General features: G+C 49.1%; 1 long non-coding RNA gene across 1 annotated transcript; it reads right to left on the reverse strand.

The window, feature by feature from the left end:
- Positions 1-2,215: 2,215 nt before the first annotated feature.
- LOC144116095 (uncharacterized) lies at positions 2,216-9,289 on the reverse strand. Its single transcript, XR_013311726.1, has 3 exons — positions 7,601-9,289; positions 6,007-6,059; positions 2,216-4,378 (listed from the first exon to the last, which is right to left on the reverse strand). It is a non-coding gene; the product is annotated as an uncharacterized LOC144116095 (long non-coding RNA).
- Between the last annotated feature and the right edge of the window lie 9,450 nt (positions 9,290-18,739).

The following is an 18,739-nucleotide window of genomic DNA, read 5'->3' on the forward strand; positions in this document are numbered from 1 at the left end:
CCTTTTGTCGGCGCGTTCCCCTGCTCCCCTTCGGCGGCCCTCCTCATGCCTTACCACGACGTACGCCAGCTGCGTCGTGACACCTGGGCCCGCTCGCACAAACGCGAGCCTCTAAGTCCAGACTGAAATCCGAATCTCGTCTTATTATAACCTAAGATGAGCCTGGACTTTCCTGCAGACGTAGTGTGCTTGCACGAACCGAAAAATCTGAACTACTGTCCAGACTTATTTCAGACGGTAGGTACTTTTAGTACCTAGGCCGGAAATTCAGCCGCCGACAAGGAACGAGATGGGGAATCGGCCGGAAGTCGTTTGTGAGGGTGACGGACGTTCGCGCTGTCCAATAGATGACCGCTATTTATTGTCAACATCCGGATACACTCCCGCGCTTTTTGAACACTGATAGCTGAACCGTGACCATGGCGGCTCCCATCAATCTCAACCGAGCCGCTACCGCCGCGAGTAACAAACTACTCGTCATCGTGAGGATTGTTGACAGGCGTTCCCACAAAATCTGGAAAGCGGTGCCAGCCTGTCGTTGCTGCCTCTGAAAGTACGTCGGCATCGCCTTTGTACATCTATATGCGTTTCGTTGAGCCGGTCGGCTTTTCGGGACCCGTTGGTATGCCCCGTCCTCTGGCTTCGGCGCCGCCGCGGCTCAGCCACGGCGTCTTCTAGCCGCGCCCGCGCTGACCGTACACTACGCTTAATTCTTCTCAGTCAAGCGCGACCGTCCAGACCCGTCTCGCCTGGCGGTGATGACCCCTCATACCTAGACGAACCAGGGGGGCGGCCGGCGTATGGCGGTTTCGACAGAGTCACTACTCGTGTCTCCCACGCTCAGCCGCATTAACTGTCGCCGCAAAACGGGGATCTCTGGGAGTTACGGGAAAAATGGCCCCCTCCTTCCCTCTAGCTTTGCCGTCGCCTTGGCCCGCCTGCCTCAGCCTGCATGCACGCTTCTTCCCGACACACCGACGGGGATTAACAAGGAAGTCGCCGCTTCTGGACGCGGGGCCGTCAGAAAAAGACGGATGGTCCGAACAAATCCGCGGGCATCCACCGATCGCTTACAGCGAACAATGCAAAACGCTCAGAAAGTAACCTCTGCACAGGGACTTGGTCGGCAGTTTGCAGAACCAAAAGCAACAGCATGCTGCAGTAATCCCTGCATAGCTCTCGGAAGCCGGTTGACTCGCAGTCGCAGGAATTAAGTCCATACCCTTTTCCTACCCTTGGTATCAGTATCACCGCTCTCCGTCCCGAAGCTTCTCCTCCTCCCCACTGGGCCTTTAAATTTAAGCTGCAAACCAAACTGCCACCTGTCGTCCTTGAAGAACCAGCAGAGCCGGGTTCAAACGTCGGGATACCCACGCACGAACTTCAAGCATTCGAGATTTTCGAGACGCTTTTGTGCGCACGTGAACGGCCAGCAAGCATGGACAGCCAGCCAGCAAACGCATGAGAAGTACACACTGGTCAGAAGATGAGAAATTGGACTTCGTTCGTCTCGTCGGTGAGCAAAGAACGCCACTATTCGCCAAATTTAATTCCTCCATCACTCGAAAAAAACGCGAACAGGCATAGGCAGGCTTAACTGATATACTGAATTGCAGGCATCGAGTCCGAAGAGACGTTAAAGAATGTAAAAAACAATGGCAAAACCTGAAGCAGCAATTGAAGACTGCACTGCAGTGGGCACGCCAGCACGACCGGCAAACTGGTAAGTAAAAAGTTTACCTACTCTTTTCATTGATAGAACAATCGGACTGTGCACTCAGGTGGTTATCAGTTTTGTCCACCTCAGAATATCTCGATGGCAACCGTGAACAGGCGCAATATTTTTTTGGCGCAGCGGCATTTAAAGACAGCGCTCAACTAGGTAGATCAAATGTTCGATGCTTTCTTTGATCATCACGTCCTTTGTAGCACGCACCTTCACCCTTGCCACGAGAACATGCACTGTTAACTGCGACAAATTTGGTTTCAGCGCCGTAAATATGCGCGATGCTTGGACAAGGCGTGAAAGAGGGTGGTGTGTCCGGCTGTCGCGCGTACAATGTTTTAGCGGAATGTGCAGTAAAAAAAAAAAGAGACAGTAAGCATGATAACTTCACCGAAAAGCATGGTTGCTACCATTTCGTATTTTGTTATGTTGCTGTTTCCTATTCATATGCTTACGCTGCACGCGGACAGCCAGTGATGTATACAGATAGCAACTTGATCGCGTTTTATTTGCCTTGCTCTGCAAGCACATGTACAGTAGCATCGTGCGTACTCCCATAACATACCTCATGCGAAAAAACAGAGCATAATAAATACACCTTTAGCAAGAACAGGGAAGGGAAAATTTATTTTGCGCGGAAGCAAGTCCATCAAGCATTCATTGCCAAATATGTCGGTAAGAAAACATTAGATAACAGTAATACAATGTTTGTATCTGCAATGAATGCAAGAGCAACATGAAGCATCTGATAATTCACAGAAAATCAATATTTGCAATTTTGACATGGCAGGCACATCACAGAGACAATCAATTACATGGCGCACAGAGTATACTGATAAGAGTACATACTGAATTAACTTTTCGTGACAGTGTTTCAGCTGCATACAAAGTAATGCATTTTTTATAAAGGTGCATTCATGTGCATGTCCTATACTGAATCTCACTGCAGTATTTTGTGATGCAAAAAGATATTACAGCAACTATGCACTGCTTTTCTTGGTGGAAAAGGACTGATGACTGTCTCAATGAATGTTTGCAGGTGCCGGCCGGAATGAGCACGAGATTCCAGCCCTGCTGGAATCAGTCAGGGATGTCCTCGGGCCTCAGAACCCCGTGCTTGTGGGCCTGTTAGGCGGCATAGACCTGAGCGAGTGAGAATTCTTTGTTTACTCCAAGCAGTAGTGAACATGGGTGTATTGTTATAATCAAACAATCACTGTAGAGCACAAAATTCCAGCAGTCATGATAGCAGTCTTCGAAGTTTGCTTGCAAAGAACACTAGGTGGAAGAAACATTCGAGGCCCACATGCTTCCATGTGATGCCTTACGAAACCGCAAGCAGCACACTTGCAAGCTAAGTCTCTGCAAATTACACAGCCACTGCTTCTGTTAATTAGTGGCGCAAACATGTTGTGACCTCAACGATATTGCCATGCTCTTGTAGAGGTGATGTCGTCCGGATGCTGATTATGCTAGGCTCCAGTAGAGGTGACACTACAGTGCAGCTAACAGACTTCATTTCACAATCTCTAGCTTCTCAGTGAACAGGAGCAAAATCAGCACTTTGAGGATGGTTTACTTGGCTCAGCCGCAGCTGCAGTGCCCCAGGCACTTGTGAGAAAGGGTGTACATCACACTACGTACATAATAATGCTTTGAAAGCTCGATATTTCGAACGGAATTAAAACTTTTGGATAATTTGAACCATACTGCTTGACCCTTCCTGGCCCTCCGTCATGTTTGATTACAAAAAAACGTAATGGCTGTTGCCTTCTGGAAAGAGAAGCAGAAGGTGAACATTCAACTGGAACTTCGGTTAATTTGAAATGTGGTGGCATCGATGTGTGGTTCTTGATTTAATGAGCTTTTACTTCACATTAGTTATGTTTTATAAAAAAGCTGAAGTTTCTTCATTTTGCTATGTCACACAGTTCAGTAAACAAAGCATAGTCTGTTAATGGCAGAGAATGACGAAGAGTGCAACAACAATCAGCAGACAAGAAGTGGAAAGGTGAGGAAACTGCTCTCTCCTGGCTGTTATTGCATTGTTTACCATTCCCTGCTCTGCAAACAGACAGGCAGCTTTCTCTAATGACAGAAATATATTGACAACTTAGTCAGCTGGAATTCATATCAGTGAACGTCACCACTAAGAAAGCTTGTCTTATCTGCACAGGGGCACCACAGGCAACCAGCAGGTGCTGTCATGTGATGTAGCTGTGCCAGGGCCATCTGGACAGCAGACACAAACACTGGCACTGACTCCACAGAGTACTACACCAATTATATGACATGTTCCTGATGCCGTCGACGAGGACACATTTTACGCTGCTGCTGAGGTACCAGCAGAAGACATAGGCACTGTCGTCACAGCTGCTTATGTGCTAGTAAGCCCACTATCCTTCAACAGCACACAGTCAGATGCAGAGGATGGCCAGACAGCCACAGCAGCAGGTGAAGAAGCTTCTACACACAACGGCCACCAGCTGCAGGACCAGCCGACAGTGAACGAGGCTGCACCTATTAGCAGTAGCAGTCACTAGCAGCAACACACCACACCAGTCAGCAGCACACGGCGGCCATCAGCAGCAGCAACAGGAAAGCCTGCAGGCCTGCCGGTGGCAGTCACAGTCAATGCAGCAGGCTGGGCACCTACAGGAGGTGATCCAACTTAATCGTGAGAATGTTGAGCTAGAGACAGCTTCTCTACAGGCACAAAAAAGGGCAGCTGAGACTGTTCAGGCAACAGCACAGACTGCAGCAGATGCAGTACCTAAGATGGTGCATGCAGCCGAACATTTCATTAAGTTTAACGATGCAGCTGTTAAAACAATTGAAAAGTTTGGCTGCCTAGCTGATGCACTAACAGAACTGGCACCGGTCCAGACAGAACGTGCGAAGACAGATTTATAAAACGCCAAACAAAAGCACATGGAGCGCCAGAGCTCACAAACTTTCTGTACTTAGAAACTTGGCACTGGGTGCCTTGACGAGCATCATTACATTTGAAGTGTTTAGCTATAATGTTTTACTTGTACCTCTCCTATGCATGTCCTTTTTTTAATGTGTGCAGCACTCTCTGTTCATGACTGACCGACTCGCCCCACAATGCATTCTCTTAAGTACTGCATAATGTTTATTGTACAGCATGTGCAACCGAAGCGGTGGCCTTGTGGTAGAGTATCCGCCTCACATTCGGGAGGTGCTGGGTTCGATCCCCTGCGCCGCCGGGTACCCACCAGTTTTTTGATGGGCACAAGATTTCCCCCGGCCTGGTGCTCGGTTCTTCAGGGGTGAGATGCTCGGGAAAAGGGTCCTGGACCAAACCGTTGCCTTGACGGATCAGAGATAAGTTCCGCTGTCAAGCAACCCTTAATCCACCTCGTGCGGTAAAAGCCCATTTGTGGCTCTTTTTTTACGGTTTCGTCCAGGACCCTTTTCCCAAGCATCTCACCCCAAAGGAGCCGAGCAGCAGGCCGGGGGAAATCTTGTACTTATTAGAAAACCAGTGGGTACCCGGTGGAACTGGGGATCGAGCCCAGCACCTCCCGAATGCGAGGCAGATGCTCTACCACAAGGTCACCGCTTTCGTTTTCCTTGTACCTCTCCTATGCATGTCCTTGTTTATATGTATTGCCCACATATAAAAAAGGACGTGAAGGGTACACATCAAGCGCTTGTTGTATATCCTTCTCGTCCTTGTTTACATGTGCGCAGCACCCTTTGTTCATCATGACTAACCGACTCGCCCAACAATGCATTCTCTTAAGTACTGCATAATGTTTATTGCACAGCATGTGCAACCTCAACAGATATTTTCACCCGTAGTTGCTCTGTGATGCAAGTAGACAAGTTTCCACTGTGCATTTCATGCACAGTATGTGTGATGCGTTTTGACAGCGATACAACTTTTCTGTGATACGTTTTGACTGATATTTTTGAATGTGATGCATTTTGACTGCGATGCGTTCTGACTATGATATGTTTTCGTTTGGCTTGTGTGGGTTTAACGTCCCAAGGGGACGTTAAACCCCACAAGCAAAACGGGATGCTGGGAGGGATGCTGCAGCGAAAGGCGGCGGAAATTTCGACCGCCTGGGGTTCTTTAACGTGCACTGACATCGCAGAGTACACGGGCCTCTAGATTTTCGCCTCCATTGAAATTCGACTGCCGCCGCCGGGATTGAACCCGCGTCTTTCGGGTCAGCAGCCGAGCGCTATAACCACTGAGTCACCGCGTCGGCTTGTGATATGTTTTGACAGTAAAATAAGTTACTTACGTGCAATAGGGATCACAGCTTGCTTGGCCCAGCATTGCCATGAAATATACTTCCTTTAAAAAAAGATATGCAGAGTGAGTTGGGTGGGAAGCATGTGTCAGTACTAGCATATTTAATGACCATTACTGCTAGTGTGCATACATAAAATAAAATATTTCACTGAAAGATAGTTCTAAGTTTTTTGTTTTCTCCCATGTATTCATTGCCACCCGAGAAATTATTCTCCTCGCGTAACGGCGTATGGCAAATTTAGAATCACTTAGTATAGTATCAGCGTTCGTGATAATGATGGCAAGGGCGATAGACTGCCTGTTCTGCCGTTTCTGAGGCTCGTTTTAGTAGTGCCGGAGACTATCAGTCTGCCTTGCGTGTCCACCGCCGATGGTGTGAACGCTTGTTTGTGGGGGTTTTCTGCGGCATCTGCATATAGCACTTGTTTATGTTAGCTGCACATTCTGTGTAGAGCTTTTGCCGTAGCTTTCCTTCTCTCATCGTGGTGAGCAGATATTCTTAGGTAGTGGCGCGACTAGTATTGCCTGAGCGATGCGTTTAGGCATTTGTGTCCTGATGTCCAGTGGTGGCAGCTTGATGCCTATTCCTAGGCGATGAAATATGGCCCTTCCTGCTTTGGTGCGGGAAAGCTGACCTCATTGCATTGTTAAGTGTGCTTCCTTAATCTCATCTAGGGTGTTGTGTACTCCTAGGCCCAGCAGTCTGTCGGCGGAGGTATACTTCGGTAGCCTTAACACAACCTTGTATGCGTGTCTAATTATACCCTCCATTTTGGCTTTATCAGTGCTAATTTCAGGTATGGGAATGCGCACACAAGCCTGCTTAGTACAAATGCTTGTACTGTTCTGCGCAGTTCTTTCTCCTTCACTCGTGTCCTTTTGTTAGCAATTTGTCTTATTAGTCTTACTGTCATGTTGGCGGTTGTCTTTAGTCTTTATATTGTCTCTTGTCCTTCCTGTTTGACTGAAGGAAGAGTCCAAGGATTCTTATAGTTTGAACTTGCTTTACAGGAAGCCCTTACTAATAATTTCAAACACAGCTTTTGTCCTGGTACCGTTAAACATTGGAGCTTAATTCCTGGCATAACGCGGTCTCTTCCATTGAAGCCACTTTTAACAGCGATCGGTGCTACATGACGTTTCCTTTTGTGTTGTGTTCATCGTGTATTGTATCAATTTATTAGTTACAGCCTATCACATTGTTCGCACTATGTATTCAAACATGTTAGGTGCAATCTTTTGTGTGTGTGCACGTGCGTGCGTTTTTGTTGTATGTTGCCGTTTTTACAGGAATTGTTAACCCCACTCCTGCAATAGCCCCAATAAAGGTTGCACTATGTGAAAATAAATAAATAAATTTCTACAGCTTGTTGCAGTGTGTCCACTATCTGACCATTGCTGCCAGTTTTCGTCGTTCATAAAGTGATATCATCTGCATAGAAAATGAGTCGCAGCCCCGGGAGAGCAGCTAATTTAGGAGGAATTTAGATTAGGTAGCGTTGTCAGTTTGCCTAGATGTGCATGTTGAGATGCTTTCACCACACATTTCATCTCAGGATTTCAATGAATTAAGTTGCACTCACAGTGAGAGAAGTGCTGTTGCACAAGAGCACTGCGGACTGCACTGCCATCGTCGTTTCCACAGTTTGGCACAGCCGCAACTTCTGGTGGCACCTGGCACGCTTCGTCATAGTGGAATGCATACTTTTTAGCCACATTGTGCAGCACATAGCACGCCACAATGATGGCAGGGCATCGGTCTGGAGCCATCCGCAGCTCTGCATGCATGCAGTGGAATCTTCTTTTCAGCTGCCCTATGGTCCTGTAACAGAAGATTGCGGCAGTGCTCTTGTACCACCGCTAATTGAGCGACGTGTCCTGAGACACTACATAAATCTGGCCACTACGGTCATTGAATGGAAGCCCTATGAAGGACACCAAGTGCAATTATCTGTTGTGCAGATCAAGGTATACCGGTTTTATTTTTTCTTGTTTATATCACGGCAGAAAATGACGGCACTCTGAGAGGTCTGGTGACTGATTGGGCAGGCTCGTGCAGAATCACGACAGAGAGCCCGAGGATGGAACAGGCAAAAAATGATGGGTCGGTGCTCATTCTCTTGTTCACCTGTCCCATCCTTTGTGTTGGTTGCCATGAGTTCGAATGAGGACAAAACTGGAATGAACCCATACAGCAAGTAGGAGGACCACAGCCTTAGTGCTGACTGCACAGTTTTCATGTTCATGAAAAGATGTACTAATATAAAGCCTTTGTGAATGCTTCGGGCTATAACCTCACGCCGTACTTTACTGATTCATGTTTTATCATGCGCAATTATAATGTCATGTGAACCAACAAATGACTAAACAAAAGCCTTAAAAATGTGGCAGTACAGTTACACCAATTCAAAAGTCGCCACTTGCTTGCACTATGACAAAATGATGAATGTCAACCACTGTACACAAACAGCAGAAAAATAACTTGGGAGATAACTGAAGGCTATGAGCAATTTAACTGTACAAATGACTGTGTGCGGACATTTTTTCTAGTGAATCCTCCAACGCACTCATACCATTGCATGATTTTAACATAACGATATAATCATAGAATGCGTAGCAACGTCTCTGCACGGGCTTCTCATTATTTCACTTCTGCGCACGGTGCACTGGGAAAGGCAAAACCGACAGGCAAGACTTTCTCGTATGCTGACTGCGCGTTGACGAACTTTTCCACCACTGCCCTCGTAGTGCCGTGCGCTGCATTGTAGCGCCTCTTCCCAGGAGTGTCTGGCGTCCGGAATGGGGTCATCAGCCATGGCTTGCACGGGTACCCGCTGTCTCCCAACAGCAGGCCGGTGTATGTACAATCCCCTGTCAAAGCGTTCGGCAAGGGTGCTGTTGGCAAGCACCCGCGCGTCGTGCGTTCCACCTGCCCACTTGGCGACGACGTCGAGGATCCGGCAGTTAGCGTCGACTAAGAGCTGAACGTTGATGGAGTGGTAAAAATGCCTGTTGACGTACGCCTCCTCATTCAGCCCGGGTGCCTGGATCCTCACGTGCGTGCCGTCTATTGCGCCCACCACGCCGAGGGCCAGCTGGAAAATACAGAACACAAGTAACTGTTGTTCCATATCGATGTCATGCGGGATCACACTGTAACACTTGTGGGCTCTTCCGAGCCTTCCTACACAAAAACTTCTAGCTCTAGCGCACAAATAACACGGCACCGCAGGCGAAAAGTAGCCCACCGCTGGGAACACGATAAACTGCGCAGTTGCTGCCCAAAACGCGATTTTCGCACCTCCGTCTTGCGATCGCAACGTTAACAATTTTATGCAGCGCGCTATAATGCTGTGTGCAAGTGGTCATGTTACATCGTTTCTTTACACTGTGCGCTGCTTGTTTTCTTGCAACCAAAAGCGATAACTGCTATCGAGCGTTTCTTCCGTACTTTTCCGTGCCGCAATTTCCTTGCGAAAGCGCCTGCATAGAGGCGCCTGCCTGGCTAGGAAGCAGGGGCAGCCGCTGCACGCGGCGTCGTAGAAGCAGGCTGCAGGGAGCCGAAACGCCCGCAATAAAACTAGAAAAAATCGCGAAGGGTTAAAGCGAGGCTTACCGTATCCAAGCGGCGCTGTGGTGGACGAGGGCAAGAGCAACTCGCCGAACGGTGCGGCTGGAAGTCGACTCGTGCACGTTGAGCGTATCTCCGGCCGTGATCAGAAAGCCGCCCGTGGCGAAGAACTTCAGCGCCACCAACACTGGCTGCTCAACACTCAAAGCGTATCTCCGGCAGGTTGGATGCTCGAGGTCGTCGCGCAGTAGCTCGGCGAGGTACGCGATGCCAGTGCGGCCAAACCGAAATCGCCTTCGAAGCTCGCCCTCGTCGAAAATTTCGAAAATGTTGGTCCGGTCCCGGAACACACGTTCACGACGCAACAGGCGCTCGGCGAGCATCTCGAGGCGGACCAAACGCAAGACAGACATGTTGGATATGGCTGGAGAAGATTGAGACTAGACTGCTCGACTGCAGCTTGGGTTTCAGCCTTTTTCCAAACTTCATTCTAGTCTACTTCCAGTCTACTTTCTTTCGTGCAAGCGACTTGTCGGCTAGGGAAGATTAAGCCTCCAATGAGTTACGATTTAGCATGAAGACTAGATTAAGCCTGGACTAAAATGTTTTGTGCAAGTAACCCCTGTTATTTTTTATTTCTTTACTTTTGGACATACTGCGGACCATGGTTAGGCTTAAGACGAACGGCTCTTTACATATTAAAGAAAAAGCAAATAAAATTATTCAAAATATAGAGCAATTCACATTTCAATTCCAAACATAAGTGGTACTTACAACATAGATAATTTGCAAAGTAATAAATCCTTAAGACGTACGAGGAGCCCTGAGGTGTAAGAGAAAACATATATGAAATTTGCAACAAACCACTGAGCATAGAAGGTGCTTGAAATAATCGAGGAGCCTGCGGCTGAATGAAGAAACTGCGACACATACGGAGCTTTAAGGCGTAGCACAGTTCAAGAATACACGCGCTAGTCCACGGAGGTGTAATTAGATCTGGGGCGGTATTACGGATCGCTCTCAAAAACAGTCTCAATTTTGATATCGTGACGTCAAAATGACGACACCGCGAGATGCCAACCGCGGAATGAGCCAATTAGCAGCAAAGTTGCGGTGGCTATTAGCAGGGCTCTGCCCCGGAACCATTTATTCGCAGGACAAGGAACCGTAGAATAATGTTTTGCTGTAAAGACGCAGTGAATAAAAGGAGTAATGTTTTATTTTTCTAAGAAACTGTATTTCAAACTCAACAGCAGCAAGCAAAACAAGCAGTGTTTTCAGTTTTGCAATTAAGTTGGCTGCTCAGTCCCTTTTGTTGCCGCGAAGGTGTGCTGTCAGCTGTAAGGCGTGAACATGTTAGTCTAAAAATAAACATAAACGCAATGAAGAAGACAAATAATGTTTTATTCTTGTAATAAACTCTGTTGAAACTCAACAACACGAAGGAAAATTAGAAGCATTCTCAGTTTAGAAATTAAACTTTCTGTAGGGTACCTTCTCTTGCCATGAGGGTGCGCTGGCAGTTGTATAACGAGAACATGGCGGCCTGCAAGAAAACAGCTGATTCCATGGCTAGTTACTGTTTTTTGCGTGTCGTCTAAAATAAAGGTACTTCACGGGTGTCTTAAGTGCGCAGAAAAATCTGATTGAAGGCAGTGAATGATACGGGCCTGCCGAGATCAACTTACAAGCAGCGCTCAGCTCAAAAATCGACGAGGACAACTTTAGCCTGTGTTCTCGGTCGGCGCCTATCGATGACCGAGTGACGTGTGGTTTTGTTTATTTTCTTTAAAAAATACCAGAAAACCGTGAATCATCACACAGAAGCAACTGCCGACTGATGGGAGCAGACTGGTGCTGCTGCTGACCGCTTGCAATCTCGCTGCGGGAAATGATAGCCGACACGGCCTGCCTCTGTGGCAGCAATCGCTCTTGTGCCTCGTAACCAATAGATGGCGCCCACATCGGGCAAAGTCCGTTGGTAATTTTGTAGCTCCGTTCAGTTTACGTTCAGTTGTTGCGGAAGTTTTTTTTCCTGAGCAAGATGCAGAAATTATGATGTTTATGTTCCACTTAGTTTGTTTAGAGAGAAAGGAAGCACTTGATAACTTTGCTATTGTCACCGAGGAGAGAACGAGCTTGTTCCATTAACGCTATTTCCTGATCTTGCAGTAGATGCAGGGTCAACCAGGAAAGAAGCAGTTAGCTTGTATGGCTTCTGTAGAGGCTAATTGCAACTGGGCAGAAAGTTGAGCAAGTTTGTTCATGTTCGCTGGTACACAGCGCTTGAATTGCATATGATCCAGGGCAGTGAGGTAGGTATGACGGGGCAGTGATGTGCAATATGTTATTGTGTTTTGCTCAGCAGGCGGAGTGATGTTGGCATAGCTGGGCTTGGTGAGGGCAGTGTTTGAATGGTTTAAATACTTTGCATAGCTTCTAACATGCACTTCCTTTCAGGTCGGAAGACCACATCGGGTTCTTTTTTTAAATTATGGTCCATCTTATCTGAGGCGCCCTGTATACAGGCCGCTCCCGTTAGAAAGGAACCGTATTTGGTCCACAGTATGTGATAAATAAAAAAATAAGAAACAGTTGAAAATGACTAGGATATTAAATACCGAGACGAAAAGTAGCTTCAAAGCAGTTGCACATGTCACACATATTATGCGATAGCATAAGGAGCTTGACCGACCATTCGGCATTGTCATCGTCTCGTGTCATCATGGGCATAACTTCATACCCTTTTGTTACGCAAACCAAGCTAGGTGTCAGTTATGGGGCAATAACCGAGTGCTCAAAATTTGCCATAATGTAGCTGCCCTTATATTCTTAGAGCTGTAGAGCATTTCAAGTAACTGTGTTGCATGATTTGTGATTGTAAGCTAACCTCTACTCACGCACCATCTCCTTGATGATGTGTCTGTGATGTTTACACATCTTTGCCTATCAGTGAAGATGTTCTAGTCATTCAGCAGTCATTGTAGCCACTGCACCTTACAATATTTATTATGCATTGTTGTACAGTGCTCTCCTTGCAGTAGGTACAGCTTTTAGCACAGAGTGAAATCCCTACCCTCATAACATTAAGCTAAAAGCTTAGCTTTGGTATTTACACATGTTATATGTGCCAAAATATTTTCTACTCCTGAAAATGCATTATGTACACTGCACTATGCAGTATCTATTGTACAGGCAGCCTCTGTATGAAAGAAAAGAGGTACTCTGAACTCAATTTAAAAAAAAAATTCTTTTTCTTAACTGCACTAGAAAATGCCATATGGTAATTGTACATCAAGGTAACGTACGCTTTTATGTACACTGCCTTTTCTGCAATAGAAACACTCGTGTGAAATGCTGTGCTTAAAACATAAACGCGATTACTGAATATATCATGCACTGAAAAACAGCTTTGGTGTTGCTTTTTGATTTCAACAAGCATCACAAATATTTCGTGCCTTATTGCAGCACTACACTTTTGGTTTATGCATGTCCGTCAAACAGGTAATGACCACAGGCACTTCACCAAGCTGGAAGGAGATAGCAGAGAAGAGGCAGGTGGGCTGACATAAGCATTGACAAAAGAGAGTTCAAAATGATGCTTTTCACAAATTGGGCGAGCTGCATCAACACTTTTCCGCCTTTAGGAAGATACTGTGCAACACGCTGCTGAGGGACTGGGAGGTATGCTGGCAAACACACTGAAATGGCAGCCGATGAAAGCACTTGTTTGTCACTGCAGGCTTCTGGCCGCACATAGCTTGGCCAAGGACACAACCACATCACATAGTTGCTCACACACTTGCAGATGTGTGTTGTGCACTGACATGAGGTAGTGACAGTGGCAACAGGACCAGTGGCTGATATGACTCTCCAGGCCAGCATGGTGAGTCGTCTCTGGACACTAGATTTTCCACCGCAACTGTCGCTGCACTATCCCTAGGTACGCCTGCCTCTGGAGACGGGTCGTCCTTCAGAGGCCGAAAGTACAGCACCGCATTGCTCTTCTCTGGAGGTAGATGAGGAGGGACCCTGTCTCTACGAGGCAGCCACCCTTTAGTGGTGGCCCGTTGTTATCTGGGTCAGTGGCAGTGTGACGACCCCCCATAATGCGCAGGTCCACAAGGGACGGAGAGGCAAAGAGATACCGTATGGCTCAGTTTAAACAAACAGATATATTCAATAATTATACATGATTATGATTCAGAGGCTGGGGTGACCGAGGTTACGTGCCGACGACTTCATGGGGACGATGGAGGGGCTCCGGAGTTGAGCTCGAACGGTTGCTGGCAGAAGCTGCACGCCGTCGGGCTTCGGCGCTGAAGGCCCCCTTGGCGAACGATGTCGTCCTGAGCGTTCCTTCTTCCGTACTGCTTGTCGATTTTTATATCCTCTTATCCCCACACTCCTTATGGTGAGGGCGCCCACGCCGGAGTGGGGGGGGGGGGGGGGCTAGGGCTTTCACTTGGGCGCACAAACATACCACCGCACTTATGGCCTCGCCCCCCTCACGTGTTGAGTCCGAGAGAAAGAAGGTTGTCGTCGAGGTAGCGTCGGCTGTGGTAGACGGTCTATGGCCCGCTGACGGTTCCCGCGGGTCACCGACCTCCGTTCTCCATCAAATGACACTCGCCCCTCAAGGCCGGAACGCGAGGTCACTAAAAGGCCGGGAAAGTGGTCCCTTGTCCTGGGATGTGCTCGGGAGGGTTGATTGATGATGCCCGCCGTCTTGCCACGGGCCCAGGCCCGCCTAAACGAGGCCCTTTGTCCCCGGCACGGCCAGGGCAATTGGGGAAGATAACGCCCGTCTCCCCGCGGCGGCGGCGGCGGCGGCGTTCGACTCGTGCCGACACTATGGAAAGGGGGTCCGGTTGTGCTTAAACCCCTTCGTTTTGGTCGTTCACTCTCAACGAGTATGGCTCGGTAATTGATGATGCCGCTGTCACCTGGGTCGTCTCCGTGCGGTCCATGGCGGCAGGCCCGAAAGCAATCCCACTCAAGTTGCTTGCAGCCATATACAGTAGAAACATGTGTGCTGGCCGCTTCCAAAACGAGACCGGCTGTCGCCGATCTCCTCTCTTCCAGCTGAATTGTTTTCCCTTGAGTGCTTTTCCCGCCACTGGGGCTCCGTCTACGCCGCGCCGTCGAACGCGGACCCTCGTAGCACACACAAGGAACGTCACACTCGCTCACCCTCCAGAAGAATGTTCTCCGAACATTTGAGTCCATGCAGCTCCCCTTGTCTTTCTGAATCGCCTCGCACAGTGCGTCCGACAAAATACTTTTCGCTGCACTCAACACCACTGCACAACACCCTATGCCTCAGCTGTCATAACTGGCCTCTCCAGGGGCAGCACTGATCTTCTTTTACAGATAAACATGAAACTCAGCACCCAAGCCTCTCCTTTCTAGTCCAAACTGGACGAAATAAATTTACCACAGTTACAAAGGAGCTCCCACTTCAAGCACGATCACGGCACAGACAAAAATATAGATAACGAAAGGAAGTAGGGAAGGTTCTGCATGCGCTCCGCATGCTCTCCTGTGAAGTGTTACTTAATGACAGAAAGGTTTAACTACCAGCTCCGATATCTTAACACATAAGCACATAGCAATGTTATGAGCTGCGGCATTACGCAATTCTAATCAGTTCACAGCTCCGCTCTGTTTACGCCATTAGTCCGACTTAGCTTTCCGATTTCGCAGCGGATATCGGCCTTCATGAGTCATACCAAGTAAGTCTGTGACCCTTTGTCTGCTTTGAGACTCGCGAAGGCTCGTGGCAGGAGCCTCTCCTGGCGTTATCTGCGCGGCAACCTCGCGCGCTTCTTCTTCTTCTAGCAATGCCTGAAGTAAATCCGGTGGCATTCCGGCCGTCACCTCTGGCGCCTGCCGAACAAAAGCAGGAGAGGGCGTTTCTTGCGAACTATCTGCGCGCTCCGCTTCAGTTCTGTCCCCATCAAAATCCGCGCTTTCCCTTTCCTCATTTCGTGAATACTGAACCGGTGCCGGCTTGAGGCGATTTGCGTGTATCCTTATCAAGCGCCGGTTCACGTCTCGGACTCTGAAGTTTACCGGAGAAAGCTTCTCAACAACCTCGCACGGTCCTCTCCACTTCGTCTGGAACTTACGAGCTAGCCCAATCTGCCTTTGGCAGTTTTCAATGTACACGCTGTCCCCCACATCAAAAGGCGCGTCTCTAGCACGGCGATCGTGCACCTCTTTCCTGCGCTTCGCCGCTTTCTTTAAGGCCTCCTTTGCGATGTCCCTCGCCACTTGCAAGCGCGATTCTAGCTCAACCTTATAGTCGTCCAGTGAAGCGTATGGGACACGTCGGGGGCCGACTGGCACTTCACTAGGCTGGTCCGGGTCTCGGCCGTAGAGAAGAAAGAATGGCGATTCGCCCGTGCTCTCGTGTGCTGCGGAATTGTAGGCAAACATTGCATACGGGAGCCACAAGTACCAGTCCCGCTGGTCGCGCGAAACAAAATGCGACAGGAACCCGGCCACGGTTTGGTTCAGTCGCTCCACCGCGCCGTTGCAAGCCGGATGGTACGGTGTTGTCTGCTTCTTAGCGATCTTAAGCAGCTCGCAAACTCTCCTCATTAGCTGCGACACGAAGTTCGTTCCCCGATCTGTCAAGAGTTGCCTCGGGGGTCAATGTCGGAGCACGATCTGTTCGACAAATGCTCTTGCAACCGTGTCTGCCTTCTGATCTGGGAGTGCTACCGCTTCCGCGTATTTTGAAAGGTGGTCGACAAATACTAAAATGTACCTGTTTCCGGAAGTGGTCGTGGGCAGTGGGCCCATTATGTCCATACCTGTCCGCTCGAAGGGAGCCGAAACCTCAGGGAACGGCTGAATTGGAGCTGGTCTTCGTCCCTTGGGTGTTTTTCTTTCGAGACAGGAATGACACTTTGCACAGTAGTCTCTAACATCCTGTCGCATGCCACTCCAAAAGTACAAACGCTCCACACGCCTGCGTGTCTTCGCTACGCCAAAATGACCGGCGCATGGCGCATCGTGAAACGCGCGAAGAACCCTTTCTGTCCTCGACCGAGGTATGACGACTCTCTCCCAAGCGGTTTTCTCTGGTCTCCCTTTCCTGGTTGGCCTCGTGCGCCGACACAGGGTGCCGTCTTTGCCAATGAAATAACCTAGCTGTTCGGGGTGAGACGGTGCGCCCTCTAAGCTTTCGATTATTCGCTTCAGGTCAGGATCTTTGCACTGCTCTGTGCGTAATTCGACGGGGTCGACTACGGGGACAAACTCATCTATAGCTGCCACGGCAGCTGTGCGGCTGAGTGCATCAGCATTCAGATGTGTCTTTCCTGACTTGTGCTCCACTTCAAAGCAGTATTCCTGCAGGTGTATATTCCATCTAGCGAGTCGCGAGCTAGGGTCCCTGACACTCATCACCCATTTCAGAGGATGGCAGTCTGTGACTAGCTTGAATTTACGGCCGTAAAGGTAGCATCTGAAGTGCTTTACTGCCCAGACAACGACGAGGCACTCCCTTTCCGTAGCTCCGTACTTTTGCTCTGTGGGGCTCAGCTGTCGGCTTGCAAAAGCAACGGGATGTTCTTTGCCCTCGATAACCTGAGATAGCACGGCACCAACTGCGAACTTTGACGCATCTGTGGCCATAACGAAGGTCAGATTAAAATCCGGGTGGCGCAACAGCGGTGCACTCATTAGCCTCCTTTTCAGGGCCCCGAAAGCATCCTCCGCGTTCTCGTCCCAGCGAAAGGCGACATTTTTGGCTGTTAAGGCGGTGAGCGGCTTAGCGAGCTTGGCGAACTCCTCTATGTGCCTTCGGTAGTAACCGATCAGGCCGAGAAACTGCCGGACCTGGCGGACGCTAGTCGGGGATGGAAAATCCGAGACACACCTTAGTTTCTTAGGGTCCGGTCGCACGCCGTCAGCTGAAACAACGTGCCCGAGGTATTTAACCTCGTTTTTGAGGAATTGGCACTTAGAGGGCTTCAGCTTGAGACCCGCTCCTCTTAGTCGCACCAATACCTGCTCAATATCGCGCAAATGGTTCTCAAAAATGTCACTGGATATGATTATGTCATCCATATACACGAAGCACAGCCTCCTCAGAAGACCTGCCAGGATAACATCAGCGGTTCTCTGCCAGACAGCAGGGCTGTTGGCTAGACCCATCGGCATTCTTTTCCATTCATAGTGCCCTGAGGGCGTGTTGAATGCCGTTTTCTCGGCATCTGCCGGATCCATTGCTATCTGCCAGAATCCCGCCGCCATGTCCACTACCGTGAAGTACCTGGCAGAGCCCAGCTGAGGAAGCGTCTCCTGTATTTTGGGGATGGGGTATGGATCGATGCGAGTTACGGCATTTAGTTTGCGGTAGTCCACTACCAATCGATACGAGCCATTTGGCTTTTCCACCAATAGTGCTGGTGCTCCCCAGGGTGACTTTGAGTGTTCGACAATGCCGCGATCAATCAGGTCCTGCACCTGCCACTCCATCTCCTCACGTTGGGAGTAAGGAATCCTGTACGCACGCTGGTAAACGGGCGATGAAGTGCCGGTTTCTATCATGTGCTTTATAACGCCACAGCAGCCCAAATCCAGATTGGACGCGGCGAATACCTCCGAGTAGTCGTTCCGCAAACCAGCCAGAGCCTCCCTCTCTCTGGATTTTACGTGAGAAAGATCGAACGACGCCTTTGGAGCAGCCGAAGGACTAGCATGCTCTACAGTTGCGAGTACCGTATCGGTGTGCTCACGTTTCTCTATCGCAGAGGTGAAGAAAGCCAATGTTTTGTTCTTGGGAAGGCTCAGTGGCTGCTGGCTACAGTTAACCACCCGTAGGGGCACTCTGTGGGCGTCATTAACTGTCACGAGGCACGCGGCTGCCTTCAGGCCATTGCGGAGAGAGTCGACCGGCTCAAGCACTCCCACGGCGCCGCTCTCTACATCTGAAGGCACAAACGCGTACAAAATGTGCTCCGACCAAGGAAGGACGACCGCCTCCTCGACCAGCCGGACGGCAACCCGCGAATATACCTTCTCCAATGATCCCACTGTTTGACGGGTGTCAATATCGGTAATGCGAATCTCAGCCCCTCTCCTGTTCAAAAACGGAACTTTTGAGCCGCCCGCATTAACCTTTTTCTCAGAGAAT

This window comes from Amblyomma americanum, chromosome 1, assembly GCF_052857255.1.
Source record: "Amblyomma americanum isolate KBUSLIRL-KWMA chromosome 1, ASM5285725v1, whole genome shotgun sequence".
Lineage (NCBI taxonomy): Eukaryota > Metazoa > Arthropoda > Arachnida > Ixodida > Ixodidae > Amblyomma > Amblyomma americanum.